Source organism: Crocuta crocuta, unplaced genomic scaffold (genome assembly GCF_008692635.1).
Source record: "Crocuta crocuta isolate KB4526 unplaced genomic scaffold, BGI_CrCroc_1.0 scaffold174, whole genome shotgun sequence".
In the NCBI taxonomy this organism is placed as follows: Eukaryota; Metazoa; Chordata; class Mammalia; order Carnivora; family Hyaenidae; genus Crocuta; species Crocuta crocuta.
Window position 1 is genome coordinate 3938875 of NW_027530330.1, and position 23426 is coordinate 3962300.

A 23426-nucleotide genomic window follows, 5' to 3' on the forward strand; every position below is an offset into this window, starting at 1 on the left:
TATAAGCCACAATAAAGCCATCAAAATCAGGAAATTAACATTGATGCATTACTACCATCTAATCCTCAGATCTCATTCAATTTTCACAAGTAGTCCCAATAACGTCCTTTATAGCAAAAGGATCTAGTTTAGAAGCACGCCTTGCATTTTACTTGTCACATCTTTTCAGTCTCCTTCAATCTGGAACAGTTCTTCAGTCTTTGTTTGACTTTCAAGACCTTGGCACTTTTCAAGAAAGACTATATTGTATTGGCCACTTATTTTGTAGAATGTCCCTTCTCCATGTTTGTCTGCTGTTTCCTAATGATTACATGCAAGTTATGAATATTTGGCAGGGATATAACAGACGTTATGCTGTGTCTTCCTTTGTTTCTTATCAGGTGGCACACGATTTTCATTTGACCCTTTACTATTTATGTTAACTTGATTAAGATGGTGTCTGCCATGTTTCTTTACTGTGAAATTACTCATTTTCCCTTTGTGTTTAATAATTGTTTTGTGTGGAGATACTGTGAAACTATGTGTCTCCTTCCTGATCAAACTTTTATTTAATTACTTTATTTCTATCAATATGAGTTCATGATTCTGTATATTATTTAAGTGAGCTATAATCAATTACTGTTGTTATTTATTTTGATGCTCATCTTGTCCTGATTTAGCCAGTGGGATCCCTTTAAAGTTGGCTTCTGTGTCCTTTTGACATGTCATTTGTCAATCATGCTGCTATTTCCGATTTCATTCCTAGACTATAGAGTTTAATCACATTTTCTCTCCTTTTTGGTATCTCTTTCTGTAGCAGTGAGATTAACCTAAATTAAGCTTTATTTACTTACTAGATCAGTCCTACTGTAGGTAATCAACCTGCCATATTCCTTGTACCCTTCTCCTCAAATTCTGTTTGAGCTTTGAAGACCCTTCATGTGGGAGCCTTCCTCACCAAGTTTGGATTCCTATGGTATACAGCACAGTGCATCTTTTTATGGGTGTCCTCCTCCCCCTGATCAGGCATTGACATCTGCTGTTAAAGCACAGCTGTGCAGGGTCCTGCTCAAACCACACCACTCTGCCAGAGCTTGGACTCCGACTCTCATGCCACATGGTTCTCTCCACTCCCTGACAAGCCCCTGCTTCGTCCTGTTCAGGGCCTCACACCCTTAATTAGGGGTACTTTTTTACATCTTGCCTATTTTTTTTAATTAAAATGCTGTAGGATACACATAGCAAACACACAGGCGCGCGCACACACACACACACACATTCTGAGTACCAAAATTTTCTTTGTCAGTGTGCTTTGTGGTATTGTAATATTGTAATTTTTCCTTATTGTACTTGTAGATGTAAGGGAGTTTTTAATTATAGTCGAACTTATTAATCATATGCTTTATGGTTAGCTCTTTCTGTGTCTTAAGTTTTCAACTTTTTTCATACTCGGAGTTCATAGTGATAGTTGCTTATATAGTATTTAAAAATATTAAAGCCTTGTCTTCTCTACCAAAAATTTTAATCTCTGGAATTTATTTTGTATATATTATACAAGCATGGTCTAATTTCTTTTTACCCCAAATGAATAACCAGTTCTGTCAGCACTGTTGAATGATTCCTCCCTTCTTCAATGATTTGCAATGTGACTTTTGTCAAACATTGTTTTTCTTATGTGTGAAGGTCTCTTTCTTTTCCAGCAGTCAGTTTGTCTCTTTTCCAGAAACACACAAACTTCAACAGCTTTGTAATAGACCTCAGTATAGGCAGGGCAGCTCCCTACTGCATTCTGTTTCTGGTTGGATGGCTTGTCCATTTGATCTTTGGCTGCTCCACTGTAAATTTTAGAATCAATTTATAGAAACCTTTTGGATTTCAGTTGGCATTGCATTAAATATATGGGTTCAATTTGGGGAAAAATCGTCATTTTATGATAGACTCTTTCTGTCATGAACATGGTATGTTCTCCTATTTATTTACCTTATATTTAATGCCTCCCAGTGTATTTTCAAGTTACTTTTATTCTTAGATACATTTTGTTGTTGTTGGGTGTTTTGAAAATGTTATTTTCTGTTTGTTACTGGTTTGTAAAAATATAGTTGATTTTTAGAAAATGATTTGTATTTAGCCACAATGAATTGAACACTAATGTACCTGTTTAAATCAATGTTAGATAGATGTGGTCAAAAGCAAATAAGATTAGAAGTCTAGATTTTTTACTCTGAAATTACTTTTAATGTTTTAATAAATCCTAGGTTAATAGTAATCTTTTAAATAGATTTATTGAGATACAGTTTGCATACCCATTTCAGTGTTCTTTCTAGTCACGCAGGTATTTGCAACCAACACCATCACCCATCTAATTTGTGAACATTTCCATGACCCTAACAAGAAACTCCATACCTGCTGGCAGTCACTCCCCATTCCTGTTCTTCCTCACTCCAAGCCCTTAGGCAACTAGTATGAATCTGCTTTCCTGTTTTTGAATTTGACTGCTCTGGATATTTCACATGAATGGAATCATACATGTTCTTTTTTGTGACTCGCTTTTTTCATTCAGTATAAGAATTTTCAAGATTTATCTGTGTTGTAGCATGTATCAATACTTCATCTTTTGGGGGGGGCTGAATAATATTCTATTGTATTGGATATATCACATTTTTATTTACCCATTCATTAGTTGGTAGACACTTAGATTGTTTCCAGTTTGGGGCTATTATGAATAATGTTGTTATGAACATGCAGATACAGATATTTATATGGACATAAGTTTTCATTTCTCTTCTATTTATACCTAGGGGTTAGAATTTCTGGGTTATATGGTAATTCTATGTTTAACTTTTAAGGAACTGCCAAACTGTTCTCCTTAACAGTTGTACCATTTTATACTTACACCAGCAGTATGAGAGAGGTGAATAGTCCTCTTAAAACTGCATTTTCATTCTCCAGAATATTTGTTGTATTAGGTTTTTTATGATTATTATTTTAAATAAATTAGAGAAATGACAATTTATTTTAATATAAGATTCATTTTAAAGCAATATATGATTCTGTGTGGAATATATCCTTTTTATTTTTTACAGCCCTATTGAAGTATAGTTTACATACCATATAGTTCACCCATTCTAATTGTTCAGTTTGATGATTTTGAGTCAATTTATTTAGATGTGCAACTGTCATCACAGTCTAGTATTAGAACAGATGCATCATTCCAAAGGGTTCCTTCATCCTTGTTGCAGTCAATTTCTGTTGTGTTCTCCTGTCCCAGGAGATGATCTGCTTCCTTTCTCTGTAATTTTGGCTTTTCTAGACATTTTACATATACATGGACTCATACAGAAAACAACTTTTACATCAGGCTTCCATCACTAAGCATTGTGTTTCTTAGGTTTATCCTCACTGCATGAATTATTTATTTATTTTTTTGGTTACTACTTTATGCTTATCCCTTCACCAGTTGATGGATATTTGGGTTGCTTACAGATTTTGGCTATTATGATTGATGCAACTATTGATCATTTGCATACAAATGACATATCTTTTCATTACTCTTTGTTAGATATCCTGGAGTGAAATTGCTGGGTCATATGTTTACGTATATGAGTATGTTTCACTTTTTAAGACATTGCCAAGCTGTTTTCCAAAGTGGCTATGCCATTTTACATTCTCATCAGCAATGTATGCAGGTTTCACTTTCTCCCTGTCCTCCCAATCTTTAGATTTTTCAATTTAAAAAAATTACAGCTATTTTAATGAGTTGTGTAGTGGAATCTCATTGTGGTTTTGTTTGCATTTCTCTATTAGGTAATGATGTTGAACATCTTTTTGTATGTTTACTACACACTTATATATCTTTGGTGAGATGTCTTCAAATATTTAGCCCATTTAAAACAATTGTTTTATCTTCTTATTCTTAGGTCTGAGGGTTTTGATATGTTAGATACCATTTCTTTATCCATGCATATGATTTGCAAATACTTTCTCTTACTATGTGGTTTGTCTTTTATCTAAATTACATCTTTTGAAAAATTTGATCAAGTCCCAATTGTCCATTTTTTGTTTGTTTTTTAATAGATTGTGCCTTTGTTGTCATGTTAAAGGATTGTTTCCCTAACCTAAAGTCACAAGATTTTTTCTATGCTTCCTAGAAGTTTTGTAGTTCTAGTTCTTATAATTTGACTTATCCATTTCAAGTTATTATTTTTGTATGCTGTGAAAGATTAACACTTATTTGTCTTTTTATTGTTCTGTGTGATTTTTCACCTGTTCCAGTATCATATGTTAAAAAGACTATTCTTTCTTCATTGAAATACTATGGCACATTTGTTGAAACTCAAATGACCATGAATGTGAGAGTTTATTCTGGACCCTAGCATATTTCATTATCTATATGTCTGTCTTTTTGCCAGTATCACACTGTATCGGTTATTACAGCTTTATAGTAAATTTTGAAATTAGTAGTACAAGTCCCAAAACTTTAGTCTTCTTTTTCAAAATTGCTTTGGATATTCTCAATCCTTTATACTTTCATATGTGTATCTTAGAATCAATTTCTACAAAAATGAAAGCATGGTAGAGTTTTGATAGATATTTGGGGAACTTGCCATCTTTTTTTTTTCCTAAGAATGTATTCATTTTAATTCCAGTATAGTTAACATACAGTGTTATATTAAAGTGTAAATGTAGTGATTCAACAACTGTACATAACCCCATGTTTATCACAAGTGTGCTCCTTAATCCCCATCACCTATTTCATACACAAACACACACACACACACACACACACACACACACCCTTGACTGACCTCCATTCTGATAATCATCAATTTGTTTTCAATAGTTAAGAGTTTGTTTCTAGCTTTGCGCCCCCCTCTCTATTTTATCCTCTTGTTCATTTGTTTTGTTTCTTAAATTCCACATATAAGTAAAATAATATGGCTTTTGTCTTTCTCTGACTGACTTATTTCACTTAGCATTATACTCTCTGGCTTTATCCATATCGTTGGAAATGGCAAGATTTCATTCTTTTTTATAGCTGAATAATATTCCATTGTACATATACAGCACATCTTTTTTTTATCTGTTGATATATTGATGGACACTTGGGCTGCTTCTGTAATTTGGCTATAGTAAATAATGCTGCTGTAAACACAGGTATGCATGTATCCCTTTGAATTAGTACTTTTGTATTTTGGGGGTAAAATCTAGTAGCATGATTACTTGATTGTAAGGTAAGTTCTAATTTTAGATTTTTGAGGAACTTCCATACTGTGTTCCAGAGTGGCTGCACCAGTTTGATTCCCATGAACAGCCTCCCCAACACTTGTTTCGTGTGTGTGTGTGTGTGTGTGTGTTTTAGTGTTTCTTATTTATCGAAAGAGAGAGAGAGAGGGAGGGAGAGAGAACATGAGCAGAGCGACGTCAGAGAGAAAGGGGGACAGATGATATAAAGTGGGCTCCCGAGCTGTAGCAAGCCTGATATGGGGCTCAAACCCACAACTGCGAGATTATGACCTGAGCCAAAGTCGGCTGCTTAACCAACTCAGCCACCCAAGCGCCCCTCTTGTGTTTTTGATTTTAGCCATTCTGATAGGTGTGAGGGGATATCTTATTGCAGTTTTGATTCGCATCTCCCTGATGATGAGTGATGTTGAGCACCTTTTCATGTGTCTGTTGGCCAGCTGCATGTCTTATTTTGGGACATGACTGTTCATTTCATCTGCCCATTTATTAATTGGATTATTTGGGGGGGGTTGGTGTTGATTTGTAGAATTGCCATCTTAACATTGAGTCTTCAAATCCATGAACATAGAATGTGTCCTTGTCTATTTAGATCTTTAATTTATTTTAACAATGTTTCGTAGTTTTTCAGTGCACAGGTTTGGCACTCCTTTTGTCACGTTTGCTCTTACGTCTCTTTTTGGTCGTTTTGCTGCTATTGTGAGTGGAACTTTAAAAATTTCATTTTTGGATTATTGATTTCTAGTATATAGAAATGCAGTTAATTTCTACATTTGGATCTTGTACCCTACAACCTTTCTATATTTTCCTAGTAGTTTCTTTTGTTGATTTCTTAGAATTATCTACATACAAGATACTGTTGCCTGCAAATAGAGAGTTTTAACTTTTTCTTTTCCTATCTATGTGTCTTTAAATTTCCAGCCTGATTGCAGTGAGTAAAGTCTCTGGTACAGTGTTGAATAGTGGCATCTAGAGCAAATGTCTTGCCTCTTTACCAGCGTTACAGGACAAAGCATTCAGTCTTTCACCATTAATTACGATGTTAGTTGTAGATGTTTGTCTCAAAAAGAAAGGGTTGTTTTCACACTAAAACAATCAATTAATGTAATATAGCTTAATGTAATGTAACAATCAATTAATGATAGAATAAAGAAGCTCATTAAGTATCTCAATAGATGCAGATAAAAGAAAACAAGGAAACAGAAAACAAAATAAAGAGTTGAAATAGAGTAAGAGGTAGAGAGGAAGCTACTTTCTATAAAGTGATAAGGAGAAGCTTCTCTGAGGAAATTACATTTAAACTGATATCTAGACAACGTGAAGGTCCTAATCATGCAAATAATATAGTGAAGAGTAGTTTAGCACTTGGGATCTTACTCGTATTGTTGACTTTGTAATTCCAATACCTAGCACAGTGCCTAGCCCCTAAAATTTGTTCAAGTTAACAAATAGTTTAGAATCTTGCTTTCTTAGAATCGCATTCCTTTTACTATATCATTAAATATTATTTGAAATATATCACTCTGATGATTGCATAATATTCTACAGAAGTATTTCTTTTCTATAATTATAACATTAATCACTAAATGTTTTCTTACTCATGGAAATACTTCCTATCTTCATAATTCAAAACATGTGGCACATTCAGTTTCACTGACTTGGATTTAAGACCGAATTACTCATTTATTAATATAAGTTTTAAAATACTAATCTGTAAGAGTAGTTTCTTTTATATTATCTTCTGCAAATTTTTATTTAAATATTTTTTTGATTCATCTTTTACATGATCATGTCAGTTCAAAGGGGTTAAAATAATCCTTTAGTAGAAATCAGCAATTAAACATTAAAACATACTATTCTAGAATGTGGCAAATTATCAGACACAGATTGCAAGCTCTGGATGTTTTTTACTCTTTACCTGGAAAATGTAAACTCATGAACTTCATATACCATTCTCCAGTGTTTTTGCACTACTTGAATAGAAACCATTGTAGGTGGGTTATGCTAGAGAAGAGTCAGATTTATGTTCCAGACAACTGCCAAGGCCCCATGTTATTTCCATTTTAAGCTTTTACTGGTTTTATAATTTGGGGTAACTTAAACTTAGTTTCCTCGTCTGTAAAGTGGGGTTGATAGTAGTTCTTTCATAAGGTTGTTTTAAAGATGGTGTATATACAGAGGATGGTGTAGTGTTTGATACATAGTAAGTGTCCAGAAAACAAGACGTTTTTAGTCTCCCGTAATCATGGGGGTGATGGGTGGAGTATTAACTGTAAGGGTTTCTTATGCTTCAAGGCCTCAGCAGCAGATGCTGACCAGCTTGTTCATAATGTGCCTCTGCAGATGTTTACTGATGCTTGTATGAGGAGTTGGTCATTTTCTGCACTGAATATTCTTGGAGTTGTTTGGAGACTTTTCTGGTCTGCACATGTACCAAAAGAGATTTGGCCCAAAAGGTGGTATTTTAAAGTTCCATTAAGTTAGATCTTTTGACATCAAACTTGTAAGTCACTATTTGCGCATTCATAAGCGTAGTTATGGGTTCTCCTGTGTGGTTTTTTGTTTTTTTTTTCCCCCCCAAGAAGGAAAGAAATACAATTGAAAACTGAACAATCAAATTCTTCGTGAATGTTGACCAGGGGCAAGATGGGGTTGCCTGGATATAGCTTCTGAGGGTGGGAATTTAGGAAGTCCCTAAGGCCCCAGGCATATTCAAATGGGAATACTAATATAGCAGCAAATATGGGTATATATAAATTCATGTGTAAATTACTGCCTTCGAGTTCTACATAATCTGAAGTGATTATCCACTATTCCTCTTAGAATTCTGATCAGAATTGATAGTTAAGACTCCACGTAAATCCAAGATCTGTGATATTGGGACATGACCTTTAACTAGTCTTGCTCATTGTGTGTTTCCCCTTCTATAAAATGGGATGATTCCTTCTCTGCTCATTTCACTGAGTTATGAAGATCGAATGAGGTCGTGCCCATAAAAGTGCTTTGTTACTGGGAAACATGTGGCTTACTGATTATGACTGCAGTTCATCCTGTCATACCTGCCCGTTTCTCACTACTGTTGGCTAGGTCACTGGTGGAGGTGATGTGATGGCTCAGAATTCTGTCAGGTACACCCTCTCTGAGAAGTATTTTACTTGGACAAGTTTTATGTGTACTGGGAAGTGGATACTTGTAGCCTGTTGCTATTTTCATCCTTTAATTTGTTTTATTGATTACCAAAGTAATATATGCGTATTATAAAGAAACTAGGAAATACAAATCAGCAAAAAAGGAAAATAGAAATGATCTCTAAATGAAGAAATAATTACTGCGTTTATTTTCATATACTTTTGAAACAAATTCAGTTATACTGAACACAATGCTGTGTTTCCTATTTTTATCACTTAATATATAATAAGTTATATAGGATGATATACTATAATTTTAATATAATATTTTAGTGTATACATAGTATCCCACTACATAATATATCAGAATTTATTAACCTAGCCCCAAACTTTTTATTTTGAGATTTAATGGCTGTTTCCAATTGTTTCTACTATTATAAATAATGTATATTATGACATGCTTATGGCTGAATACTTGTATGTATCCTTATTAGGATAAATCCTTGACTTGGAATTGCTACATCAAGGGGCATAAAACATTTTAAGAAATTTAATTTTTTATAGCTTTATTGAGTTATAATTGACATCTAATAAACTGTACATATTTAAGGTTTACGGTTTGATCAATTTTGACATATGTATGTACCCATGACACCATCTCCACAATTAAGGTAATGTCCCTTCTGTAATCCCCCTTCCTGTACCTGCCCATCCCTATATCCCCAGGCACCCACTGAAATGTTTTCTCACCCTCTAGATTACTTTGCATTTTTCTACAGTTCTGTGCAAATGCAATTACACCCTGTGTATTCCTTTTTGTCTGGCTTCTTGCACTCAGCATAATTATTTTGAAACTCATCCATATTGTTGCTTATATCAATAGTGCATCCTTTTTTGTTGCTGAGTAGTAAATATTTCATTGTATAGGCATACCGCAATTCATTTACCTACTGATAGGCATTTGAGTTGTTTCCAGTATTTGACTAGTTAAAATAAAGCTGCTTTGAAGATTGGTGCACAAGTCTGTCTATGAACATAAGTCATTTGATATTTATTACAAACTTTGTGCTAGGAAGGTTACATAAACAGTATTTTATAACAAAAAGCTTAATATGAAGAAACTATATATATGTATATATAGATAGATTTCTTTTTATTTTTTGAAAATACACCTTTGGAAGGATTTCGAATTTTGAACTGTAACTTAATTGAGTTGATTCAACTGAAATTTAAAATTAACAGAGGTTATAAGTGTATCCTAAGCAATTGTAAACCTTTTTCATAGTTTGCTTTCTTGAAGCATCTACTTTTATCAAATGTATTGTCTAGAAAGCAAAGATCTTTTGCTCTCCTTTAATGAATGATTCATATTTCACAAAACCCTATTTCTCTGTTAAATGCCTACCTCTACATGGAACTTGAACAAGAAAAGACACTGGGAAGAGTTTACAGAACTTCACACAAGATATTCCAGAATCTGGTTTGGAATAGGTACAAAACTATCTTTTTCCTTTTCCTCAGATGCACATGAGACTGAAGGAGGAACAGGGAATCTGAAGACTCCAGATGACATGAGAGCTGCTTTTCAACAGCCTTCTCGATTTCCTTCCTCAGAAAGTAGATACAAACCTTGGAGACAGATGGTGAGAATATTTTTCCTGTGTTCTTAAGACTTAATGGTTGTAATTTTAATATATTTTGGATAATACTTTCTTAGTTATAAATTAGCTTGTAATCACCAGATTTATATTTTGTGCTGTATCTGTGCAGATTATTTCATTAGGCACAGTGTGGTTTAAAACAAAACAGTGAATAAGATACAATCTTGAGCTTATAGGAGAGGAGATAAGTTTTGTCAAGTAGTAGAAAGAGGTTAAATGCCATAAGTATGACACAAAAGATGTTCTTCAGAATTCAGAGGTGTAGATTACTTCTGGAGAGGGGGATTGAGATGCTTGAAATCAGAAATAGTAGTTGTGCTGATGATACTTAATTTGTTTTTACCAAAAACTAGAGAAAATGGACAGTTAATATAAAACCTGAAATAGCAATCTGATTTCAGATAAAAAGTTAATTATTGTTTTGAAGAAAAATAGAAACATGTTTGGTTATTGTGGTTTTATTATAGTCTAAGTCAGTGATTACTTTTTGATTATATAAAATGGTTACCTCTTACAAGGCAAGTAGTATATTAGGATTTCTGAGATGTAGTGAAATAATCTGTTTAAGTTACCACAAATAGGTGGGCAGTACCACCGAAAGAGATGGGCAAGTGGTTAATTCTACTTGGATTAGCACTCCTGTTATGTAGTATAGCTACAGCCTAAATGAATTTGTCATGTCTTAAGCTCTTGCACTTTGCGCTGCTTACGCCTGGGCAGAAGCACTCCAAGTAAACTGGGAAAGGACACAGTGATGAATTATTGTGCTCATAATTACTTGTGAAGAGTTCACTTTCAATTAGCCAGCTGAAAATTCTTGTTAGAAGAAAGCAGATAGGAAGTCCTAAAATTCATGGTATTTTAATGGACCTTGATGTTCCTAAAGGAGGATGGCAACTTTGAGCCAGATTTTTTCTGTATTTTAGGCGTAAGATGGTGGGCACAGGGCTAATACAAATTCCTCTTTCTTGACTATTCTGATTATATTTAGAAAACCTAGTGATTAATAAGTTATTTAATTATTCTACTTATTCTTTGTTTTAATCATTCTCTTTATTCTTTCTAGTAATTTAAGCAACAAAATCTTTAAAACATTGTATTTATCAAATAAAAAGATTATATAGTTACTAATAATTATTTGGTTGCTAGTCATTCTTCACATATTCTTATATTATTTTTTCCTCTAAATTGAGATTTTTAAATCAACCAGACTTTTATTTGTTAAATGCTAAGAGTTCTTTCATTCAAGTATAATTATGTATTCATGACTGATAGTCCGAAATCTTTTATTATATGATGAGCATAGTTTTTACTGCACCTTAATTCTCAACTTTTAATTTTGTTAAAATGAAAATTATAATCATGCATTTTCTTGTGACCCACAAGATATAATTAGTTTCTTGTTGTTCTTAATTTGTCAACGCCCTTGTTTTACCAAGTAACCAACAACCACTTATGACAGTTGGATAAATAAATCATAGATAGCCAGCTGGCAAATTTACATAGCCAAAAAGTTGTCCTTGAAAAATGATCAAATTTAGATCTTTCTCCCTGGTAGAAAAGACAGATTATTTAAAATGTACAATGAATAGTTGGAAAGCATATAAAAATGAGCTATTCGTGATTGTCATTTGTGTATATTTAAGTTTTTTCGAGATTTAAAAATGAATATATGTTAAATGTGTGTTTTCTAAAATATGTTTTGTTAAACAATTCATTTTGAACGAGAGATCTGTGGTCAAATAATTTTGGAGAAGTTGTCATAATATATCTTTTCAGTAGGCATTCCATTAGTTAGCCATTGGATTCTTAGTTTCCAAAAGGAGGATCTTTTATATATCTCAGAAGACTAGATTCAATAGAATATAGTTGAAGAATGTGAATTAGTATATTCCATGAGGTTTTACAATAATTTGTTCATCATACAGCTACCCTCCAGAAGCATATACGTCATATTTTTAAGTAGAGTTCTTTTGAATGAGAGGCCAAAGACGGTGATTAGGAAAAAGGAAAAAATTTGATTAAATGAATATTGCAAACCATATGAAGTATGAAGTGTTTATAAAGCTTCTCAGTGCCTTAGGCCAGGTTTCCTTTGTTCACTTGTCAGCTCCTCCTTTTGGGGGAAAAAAAAGTCATCCCATATAACTTACAAAATAAAATCACCCTTTTTAATGTTTTATGGGACTCCATATACTTTCTGTGCTCTGTTTATTTCAGAGTGCAACATTTATTAGCTAATTTTAGTAAATATTGGTAATACAAAAAACTATCTCAGGTAGAATTAGATAATTGACCATAAATCAGTTGAGCTTAAACATTTGAATATACTCATTTTCTCACTAAGTGGAGTTTTTATTGTTATATCTTATGATTTCTTACTGGGAAGGGTTCTTTAAGGTATAGTTTTTTCTAGTTCAGTTAAATTGTTGGTAACTATTTCAGTAGGTGTTTTAAGTGCTAAAACTTTCTGTCAGATGTAGACATATCTGTATGAAGACACAAAAACGTCCAGTGATTCAGCTCGTTCTAACAGATTGGGTTACCGGGTTGGCAAAGCATGTCTAGTTGTCTACACGGAATGCCTTCTGCAAACTTTATAAAACATTCCTCATAGTAAGGTTTTTAACTTAAGAAATAATACTTGGAAAAAGTGTTTAAACTCCTACACAAGGTTTTCAGTTGAGAACATGGTACTGGTGAAACCAAGATCAATCCAGAACCTAGGGGAGTTACTTCAGTTGGAATTAATTCCCATAAATTAACTTGGCTTTCTCAACTGGTGTTTCCCTGGTTCTGTGGACAACCTGGGCAAGAAAATGTGGATGCTGGACTCAAATGAATCATTAATTACCAAAATTGCGTCCACTCCCTCTTTCCCACAGCCAGCGTCTTGTCTCAGAGTGCATTTCTCATCTGGAGTGTTTGTGCTAGAAGCCTCCTTACTTATGCCTTTGCCTCCATAGCCACTATATTTTCCTAAAATTTCCAATTCACTTGTGTTACTTATCTGATAAAGTAATTCAGCAATCCCAACAGCATAATGACAGCATGAGAAAGTAACAGGCCTTCCTTCATTCTAATACACTGTTACAATGGGAAACGTTAGTAAAATTAACATTTTGCTGAACTTGGTATCTTTAAAGAATTGACTTTTTTAAGTCTTTTACTTAATGCCTTTAGTAAGCTTTACTTAATACCTTCAGTAAGTTAATGGTATTAACTAACATCATTTTGAGAGGAAAATTCTCCACTATACCAAGCCTCCATGTCAACTCAAGTTTTTTCTGTCCCATGAAAGGTGTCAAATGAAATAATTAAAATAATTTTAAAATGTGTTGATCAGAGTTTCAGTTCACTTTCTCTTCTTACACAGACCCTGGTCATTTTCACTTAAAATAACTGTAGTGAACCTGATATTCTCCTTGATTCTCTGCTATATTTGCCTTTCAACCACATGGCCTGCAGTTTGCACATCTGAAATTAGTGTGATTCCAACAGTAGGATTTATGCACTTCACGTAGAGAACTAGAATTTCCCCTTTCTGGATTAGAGATATACCATGAATATTCAAACGCCATTTATTTTCTTTTCTGCATTTACTTCTAGAAAGATTATTGACAGTCCTGTCTATGCAACCTCTAGCTTGAAGCTTTTCTCTCTAGTTGCTGCCCCTCCTCCTTCCCCCCATCTTGCAGTTTGTTCTCCAAGGTTCTCAAAATATCTGTGGAGAAGGATCAGTTTTTGTTTCCACTTTATTTTCTTTTAACAAATTACTTTTATTATATTTTTTGAAAGTTTCTCTCTATGACAGGTTGGAAATTAAGAAAAAGATATACAAATTATAAATCCAAATTTTTCATCATTGAATTCAACTGACTACCTCAAATTACTTAAGCAAACTCTATAAAACTTTCTAATTACTCACAATTTCTGTCATTTGAGTAGGTTACTTAACATTTCTAAACATTTCTGAACATACCGTGCACTGTTGGTCTTCCCTACTGGGACTGACGCTCCTCCCACTGCTCCACTGCCTTACAGAGAGCTTTTTAACTTTTACATTTGGCAAAGCCTTGATCATTGCCAGTCAGTTCACACACCGCCTCCCACCTCGGTGGTGCGCCTTCACTAACAAACATGTTCCCTGCCCGTCTTCTTCCCAGAAATGTGTGCTTCCATGCTTTTTTTTTTTTTTACTTTGTTCATGCCTTTTCTGATTACTAGTATCTCATCATGTCACCATGTTGTAGATTATATTTTTTCTGACAGGATGAAGAGCTAGTTTATCACTTGATTATCCTTCTATCTTTAGCTCTCAGTACATAGCATCCTCTTTCTAAATATTTGTGGATTTGTTACTTCTTGTATGGTGAATTCAGAAGAGGAATGACTGCACAAAGATAGTAGAGATTTCTTATCCTTTTTAGTCTACTAATTTTCTTTTTTAAAACATTGTGGGGGTTTTTTGTTGTTTTTTTCCCTTTCCCTACCTGGGCCTTTGAGACATGTCAGAACGGAGAACAGTATTTATCTGGCATTGTGATAGTATAAATTCTAGAAAATTAGGAAGTAGAGATTTTATTAGAAGATTGAAACCAGAATTGAAGTTCTTGACTATATTTTAGTAGACTAGCAGCAGTTCTTGAACATTTCAGTCTCTTGAGCCCTTTAAGCCTGTTAAATTATTGAGGACCCAAGAGGAGCTTTTCTTTATGAGGGCCATATCAACCAATCTTTACCATATTATAAACTAAAACCAAGAGGGGCACCTGGGTGACTCATCCAGTTGGATGTCCAACTCTTGATTTCAGCTCAGGTCATGATCCCAGGGTCCTGTAGGGTTCTAAGCTGAGCATGGGGCCTGCTTGAGATTCTCTCTGTCTTTGCCCCTCTCCCCTGCTCATGTGCTGTCTCTCTCTAAAATTAAAAAAAAAAAAAAATTTAAGATATTAAAACAAAATTTTTAAAATGCAAGAATACACAAGGCTACCTTCATTTAGTCATGAACACATTAGTAATGACACACATCACTTAGCCTCTGAAAAACTACATTGTACATTCATGAGAGAGAGAGAGAAAAGCTGATAACAGGTTAGTATTATGAAAATAGGCTTGACTTCATGCACCTCCTAAATGGATAATGGAGACTCTTAAGGTCCTCGGACAATGCTTTTAGAGCTTTTCCTGTACAGGAATTAACTTGTCTAATTGCCAACAGAGTATTCTGTATTTTTATTTGAATAGTGTTGTGTCCTAGTTTTAGTGTTTGCAGGTTAGTAATTTTTTTATCTGCAACTCTTATTACCCATCTTTAATATTAACGTCTAGACATAAGATGTGCTGCAAGGTATTACCAGTAGGATGGAGATGCTTACTCAAGGAAAAGACATTTCATTTGTAGATACTTGGGAAGGTCATTGCCCTATCAGAACCCTGGCTTTCAAGTGCTAGACATGAATTGTGAACTTCCAAATGCCTCTGTGACAATTCTTCTTACTCTAGGGGGTTTGGAGATTTGGTCATTTTTTTTTTTATGATTCCACAGAGTAGAGTTTACTTCTTCTTCAGTGAAGTGAGAAATACTTCCTTCAGAATCTTTCTTCTTCTCTCCTTTGTTTGACCTTCCCCTCTACTTGCCTCAACCTGATCCCTGATGCTGGCTCTCCTTTTCTGAGAGTACAGTCTGCTCTCTGGCAGATAGTTTCTTGGCTCTAGTGACTCCTGTTCTTTTTCACTCCCTACCCTCTTACCTTGGCTGATACTCTGTTAAATTCTTTCTGAGGTCTTAGCAGGACAGTCAGTCTCTGGAGTATTTGACGATGCTCTTCAAATTGCATGGGTACTGGGTCTCCCAGAAAGTTCTGGGATTTCATTGTGTACCTTGTCAGCTGTGTGGGGATACCAAGATGGCTGCTAGTTGGGACTCAATTCACTAACAGCTTAATATTCTTTTTACTCGTAGTCTTTTTACTGTGTAATGGTGTCATGGTGTGAACTGTAATTTAGGGACTTAACATTAGAAGTGATACACTGGAAGTACAAAGCTGATAGAATGTTGGGGATTTTTTATTTTTTAATTCTAAGTTCTAAACAGTACACATAGAATAAATGCTGAATTAATTTTATTCTCATTAGTGTTGATGAAACTCTTCATAATGTGGGAGCTCCAGCAACCAAATTATGGTTTAAGCCAGACGTCTCTCTCTTATGGCCGAGGGAAATACACCTTCACGCTCTTCTGGAAAGTTACATGTTACTGCCTTAATAGGCAAAAATCCTTACTTAATATTTAATGAAGATTGTTATTTGAAATGTAAAAAATTCAAATCTCCAGCGGAATCGGATTCTGACTCTTTGTTAAATACCTCTACAGGATTTCTTAGTTTTCTTGAAACTTTGTACAAATCATGTCAGCAAGGTGATTTACAAACCTGAGCTTGAGATACAGTAATTATTCTCATAATTTTTGATGTACAGAATTTGCTATTAAAAATATCCTATTTTATAGCACTATTTTTGTTCTACCAGTTGCTTTCTAAATATTCAGACTAGCCTTTATTGTTTTTCAGAATTATCTTTTTTCTTTTCAACACTCTTACCCCTGCCTTATTTTGACCATGTTTTCTGCACTAGTTCATCTCAGTTTCTCCCCTCCAAGCCATCAACAACTCTACAACTTCTGTTTTTGTTTTTGACATGCATTTAATCATACTGTTGCCTGTAAACCTTCCACTGCCCACCAGATAAAGGCCAGCTCCTTGGCATGGCCTTGATTCAATGTCCTTGGTCCCAATTGCGTTTTCATCCTAATCTCTGGTCATGTTGGACCACCCCCTTCCTGTATCACACTCAGCTCCTCCCTGCCTTTGAGTGCTATTTCTGTAACCTAGAGTGGCACCATTCTCTTCTCCCTGACCAGCCCTTCCTTGTTTTTTAATCTCACTGACCACCACCTAGGCCACATGTACTTATGAACTGAAAACCTAGTTACTGCTCACTCTGTGTCTCTAGAGTCCTTTTTTGCTTTTTTTTTCTGTTTGTTTGTTTTGTTTGTTTTCACAGCCTTCAGCCATAGCATTCAGCACAGTGTATGCTCTTGTCTCCTTTTGCACAGGGACTAAAGAAGAAATTCACATATATGGTTCACTTTCATATATTATCTACTTACTGGGTGTTACTTTAGCCTTTTCCTGTCCTATTCAGAAAAGTGTGTCTGAATTCAAGTAAATGAAAGTGTGGTTGTTACTCAGCATAATCTTGAATTTACTAGCCTATTTTTTTTACGGGCATTAACTTGCAACCTACCGAACCTCAATATATTCTGTAACCTTTACTACATACTTTCCAACTAGTTATGACATACCTTTTATCTGATGATGACAAACTAACATGTTATAGATGGAAAGATACTTTAAAATGCAATATCCAAAACTCGGTGATGTAGTTCATTGTTCCCTTAGACTACTTTTTGGGAGCATAGCTACTCAATAAACTTCGAGAGCATTGCCAGGGAAGACTCCCACCCTCTGCTGGCACGGGCACTGTCCTCTTGGTTCATGCAGTGGAGATACTATAGCACAGTAACAATATGTCACCCTGATTTTTTTTTCCCCTAACAAGACTGTCATTGCTTTGTTTTACTTATGTTCATTTTTGCTCTTGTGATTTTTTCCCCCATTAGCAGTGTATCTATCATGTTAGATATAAGAAATTCATAAACATATGATGTCATGTTATTTATCTGTTGTAATTTTAGTAGGCTTTTTGTAATATGCATGAAGTTTGTGACTTAATCAGCTGTGGCTTATTTCTTAAAAAAAAAAAAAGAACTCTAGAAATTAATGTGGATGGAAATGTTTCCTTATTCTTAACCTCTCACTGTGCTACAAATTGAAAAGATAACAAATCAAGCTTTAAGTTTTACATTCACTACATTAAAATATGGTCAAGGAAAAAATTGACCCAAATTCTTTAATAAGTGCAATGGGAGGTTTGGTTTGGAGAACGAAGAGCTGCCCCATCCTTTGTGATTGCTTGCTTATGTAATTTGTTATGAAAGAATGCTGCTAGGTAAACTGTTCTCACCAGAAAGCTTGTGATTTGTTCTGTTCTGCTCGGGAAGGGTTAAGAGGAGACAACATCCTGTCGAAGACCTTGTTTTTAATTTTGCCTCTCACACTGGCACAGATCCTGCTAAGAGCAGCCCAGATTAGTTCGGAAAACCTTTGAAGAGATTTAAGATGTCCTTCAGCTAGTTTGAAGGTTTTTGTCTTGCAAATCCAGTACAAGGGCGCCTGCAGGCATCTCGACCCTTGCTGTGCTGCTGATGCAGCTCAAGGTCACACTAACCCGCCCTGTGACATTCAACAACAACAGAAAAATTATGCGGTGAAACTGCTTCAGCCTTTAGCCAACCAACAACTTCCTTTAGTGAGGAACTGAGGAAGAAGTCTTTTTTTCCCTCTTTTGCTTTTTTTTGGGGGGGAGGTTGGGGGGACTCTGTGAATTTTTTGCTGTAGGAAATAATCCCGGATTTATGGTGTGTGTGATGACAAGGTCATTTCTTAATTAGAACACATGTAAAGAACAAAGCTAAATGGCTTCAAAACAGCTTTGTAGTTGATGGAGAGGATTTAAATTATTTAAAGAGATAGTCACCCATGTATGATGGAAGCTGAATTCTAAAGGCATTAACTCCTTCTTTCCGGTCTCCTTGCCATTTCTTTCTTTAAATTCCTATGTCTGACTTTAGAAAGTTGCATTCTAAACTAAAGGAAATTTGTAAATGCCCACTTTTTCACAGAGTGAAGCATGATTTATGAATCAAATTCTTGGATAAACTTTTAAAGGAGAAGTTTTCTTCCCAGGACAATTCTCTCCTGGAAACTTTATCAAATGACTTGATTTAGGGGCTTGGAATTATGAACTTTTTCCCTCTGGCAACTGTGATTTATTTATAATGTGTTGGAGGGGGATGAGTGAAGTGCTTTTTATTGCCTCGCCTTGTCTCCCTCACTTTTACCAATTTGTGATTTAGAATTCCAGTTGAAGAATTTATCCCTGCTTCTTTACAAATTACAGCACATATCATTCAGCTTTCTCAACTTTCAAAGAATCAGCATAGGAAGATACATGCTTTTTTTCCAAGGGAAAAAAAGTAGCATTAGTTTAAAATGCACTTTAAGAAAGTTGTTTCTGAACATGTGTAACGTCTTCAAGGCATGGGGAAGCCATGTCCATAAACACTAAGTCATGTGGATTCCCTCTCCTTTGTGGGGCATGTTTGCCCATTTTTGTTCCTTCTCTCTTGCCTCCCAGTGCTAACTACGAAAGACACTCGTTGGATAGAGTCCAAGTGGATTGGCTTTCTGTGCCTGAGACTCAATGCATGTCACCTCTGCAGGAGCAGAATAATCTGAGCAGTTTAATGTAGTTGGGTTTTTTTTTTAAATATATATCATATAGAGAAACATACATTGTAGTTATTCCTTTATACACAGAATCACACTGCACAGAGAAATTTAACATCAACATAATGATATCAGCCTAATAGTTTTCCCAGAATTCAGACCCAGTTGCTTTCTTAGAGATGTTTCCCTGTAAGTGTGATGAAAACAGCGTCCTGGCAAGTACTTTATGAAGATGGATAATCTTTAAGGTGTGATTGTTTGAATTGATATTTTAGATTCCATGGGCCACACTTAAATATAAGTGAGAGGTAGCATGATAGATTGTATAAGGAGAGAAACTTAGAGTTAACTAGACTTGCTGCTCTGAAGGATTTTCTTCTAGTCAAGAAACAGTTTATTTGGGTCTTCCATGAAAAGTAAAAAGGTATGTATACTATTAGGTAATGAGCATTTTAAAGGACTTGAAGTTTGTAAAAAAGAAAACGCCAGAGGGAAGATCTATGTGCGAGAAAACGGTTGGTGTGTCTCAGTGCATCCCTGCCCTTGCCTGGGGTCTGGTATGGCCTTCTGTCATGTATGACCCAGGCTCACCTGCTAGTAATTCCTAATTCACTGTCCTAATTCATCAATTTGTTATCACTAATTGTTCTTCATTTACTTCTGTGTAGTTTCCAGTACCTAAAGGGTTGAAAGGTTGCTGTAATTGGCACCCGCAGCTGCTCTTTCTTTTGACAGGGGATAATTTTGCAGCCTATGCTTTGTGTGACAGCTGCCTAATTGGGCATTCTCCCCTTGTAGCAAGCCTGCCTCCTCCAGCCTCCCTGCTGACAAATGGTGGTGGATTATAGATGAGGACACGCTGACCCATTCGACCTTGCTGAGACAGCGGGGAGGGGCCTCCTGCTACTTGAGGGAAGCTTTAGGTCATTTAGAGGACAAGGTCATGAGCCAGGTGGGGAAATGACATGATATCACATGACAGTAGCCTGATGACATGGTCAGTGTGTCAAGGACAAATGCATCAGTATCGATTAAACATTATTGCAATACTTCATTGAAGGCCCTAGTATTTCCTAATTGTTCCTGCTGCATTTTTTTTAAGAAAAGGAAAGAGTGCAGAATAAGACCCTTTTTTTTTTTTTTTAGCAGTTTTAAAGCATTTGTGTACATGAAAATAGAGCTGGTTTAGAAAGCTTCCTTTCAAGTTTCTCTGATTATCTAGAGTGTTTGGTTCTTAATTATGACTTAGTTTGCTGTGGACCCTTGACTATCAGTACTTTTCAGGAGTTATTTGAAAATTAAGGCAGGCAAACTAAAATGAGGTAATATGTGTTGTTAAAACATATTTAACAACTTCTGTCATCACCCTACTCAATGATGGGCATAGCTTTTCATATTTTGGATAAAAGAAGAAGAAACCAAGTGAAAATCCTTCATAGAGAGGAACCTCATTGTGGATTTATGAGATGAAAATTACCACTGTGCTTACCAGAATTATTAAGTGTTTACGATGTGTTAAGTAACATTTTAAGACCTGAAAATATTTTTTACATAGGTTGGGATTATACCTAGTATAAAAACTTTAATATAAATGAAAATCTTTTGGACATCTTTTTATTATTGGTGATGCACATGCTTTTCTTGAAGAAGTGGACTTGAGCTATTTTATTACCTTTTTAAGTTTAAAATCTAACAAATCTAATGTGTCTATTAACCCTGTGTTAATAGCTGAAAGTGCAAGTCCATGTACACTGTATTGGACAGTCCAATTTAGAAAAATACCATGTGTAAAAAACTGAACAGTGTCATGCAGAGAATACTGATCATGATCCTCATTTCTGGAAAAACATAATTATTGTTGCGTACTGTTGGGTCTAAGCCCCCAGTCCAACAGGAGGTAATTTTATGCTCCTGAAATTAAAAAAAAAAACAACAAAAAAAACAAAAAACTATTAGTGGTAAAGTGTGATGAATTAGTTCACCGAAGTAGACACATCTGTATTTTCATGGCATGTGCATGATGTGTGTGTGTGTGTGGGTGTGTGTGTGTGTTTAATTTTGACTGCTGTGCATGTGTTAGCTGCTCTCAAACCCTGACTCAAGCTTGGTGGAGGTTTAATCCTGTGCCCTTGTACACGTAGACTTGATTAGTAGTTGTGGTTATCTCAGCAGAAGACATACCGCCCTCCTCCTAGTATTGGTCGGGACCCGGGCATTGGGGAGTCAAGGCAAAGGAGAAAGAAAAGAGATTTTACATTAGTATTCTATGAAAGCCTTACTGTCTGCAGAACAAATTGATTGCTCCGGTGTACCTGTGCTTGGCACCACTGCTGTGAAAGAAAGGTAGGGTTGTAATCTGTTTTATTGTATTACATATTGTGACACTCCAGGAATATTTAACATGCGCTCTTTCTATGGCATGTGCTTTAAGTCTAAGTAAAGGAAAAGGAAATAAATGAATGGAAACTATGCACGAGCAGTGGGCTACAGCTTTGTTTACTTCAGTCCATGAGAGTTCATTCGAATAAGATAATTTTGCTGAAAGCGTCACCAGGAACATACCCTGATTGATAACGAAACCCTATAAAGTGTTCTGAGGCACTAATCTGCTTCACTGCTTGAAATGTGTCAGACAGAGATGAAATTCAAGCTAATATTGTAAAGATTTTAACCACAAAATGAGTGGGAGAAGTCATGGAGGACCTAGTTGGTTTAGGAAATGATTTTTAATTATGTTTCAGTGTATTACATTGTTAAAGGTCCTACCTAATGTGGTGCAGAGAATAAGAAAAGAGATTTTCAATTAAAAAGAAAAAGAAAAAGAGGTAGCCACTATACCACATTAAACTATATTAAGGAAATTAAGAATTATTTTATTTACTTTATTCTTTTACTAGTTTCATTCATTTGTATAAACATTGTACTGTTTGACTCTGTTGTGGGATACTGAAACGGTTTATCTACTTGGTTTTTTTTTTATTCTGCAAATGTTTTTCAGATAGAGACTTACAGTGTAAAATTCAGGATTCCTTGGAGTGAATTAAATAGATGTTTTAATAGTTCACATTTAATAGTTCATATTTAATAGAAATATCTGTGATTGGGATTTGATTCCTTTCCATTTTCAGGCATTCTTGAAATGTTGTAGCTGCACTTTGGAGGTTACGTATAAATCTGTACTGTGAAAGGGAGAGGAGATACTCCTCTTTTCCAAGCCCCTTGCCACACTAAACTACAAGTACCCTTTGCCTCCTCTGGCCTCATCCTGATCCTTTGATTATAATCAGAACATTTGATTTAGGAAAGCAGAATAGCTCACTGATGGAATTAAAGTTGTTTTCCATTGTTTACTTTAACAATGAAATTAGTATATAGCTTTAGGGGTTTTAGATTACATTTCACTTCTATTTAAATGTGTGAGTGATTGTTCTGTATATACTAAACTTTATATCACAAAAACATCCTGATACAGGAGATCAGAGTAATCAGAAGTAATGGACATTGGTTTAGACTTACTCCCTGATACTTTTATAGAAAATGAGTGAATGGAGAAACATTTATTTTAAGCATCTGTTAAATAACAAATGCAAATGTATACAATCCTGATATGATTAAAATTTAAGGTTATATTATCTATAAAGGGAAGGGATGTTTTCAAAGAACTTTTAAACTTGATGGCAAAATGAAGACTATTAGATAGGTTTTCACTTGAATATAAACTATCAAAATTAGTACTGTATTCTTAAACACTTAGTTTTGTGGGAGGTTTTCATATTGAAAAATGTAAATCGAGATAATGTAGAGGAAAAAAAAAACTATAGAACTAAGAACCAGAATATTTTCCTTTCTAGAATAAAACATGTTTTAAACTTTTTCTATTTTTAATTTTAGTTTTTAGTTTTGTAATTGCTTTCAGACTTTGAAAATTTTGGAATTCACCTTTTCAAAAATGCATGGTATGCATATATATTTTATATATATATATTTATATTTTATTTATATAT

At 34.8% G+C, this 23426-nt stretch overlaps 1 protein-coding gene across 4 annotated transcripts in view; it reads left to right on the top strand.

The window, feature by feature from the left end:
• The window catches only part of NRIP1 (nuclear receptor interacting protein 1), a 301546-nt gene that overhangs the window by 18620 nt on the left and 259500 nt on the right, over positions 1-23426 (top strand). For all 4 annotated transcript variants that reach the window (XR_013335520.1, XR_013335521.1, XM_077765650.1 and 1 more), the window contains exon 2: positions 9870-9991. The gene's annotated coding sequence lies outside the window, so the exon portion shown is untranslated. The remainder of the gene's footprint in view (positions 1-9869; positions 9992-23426) is intronic.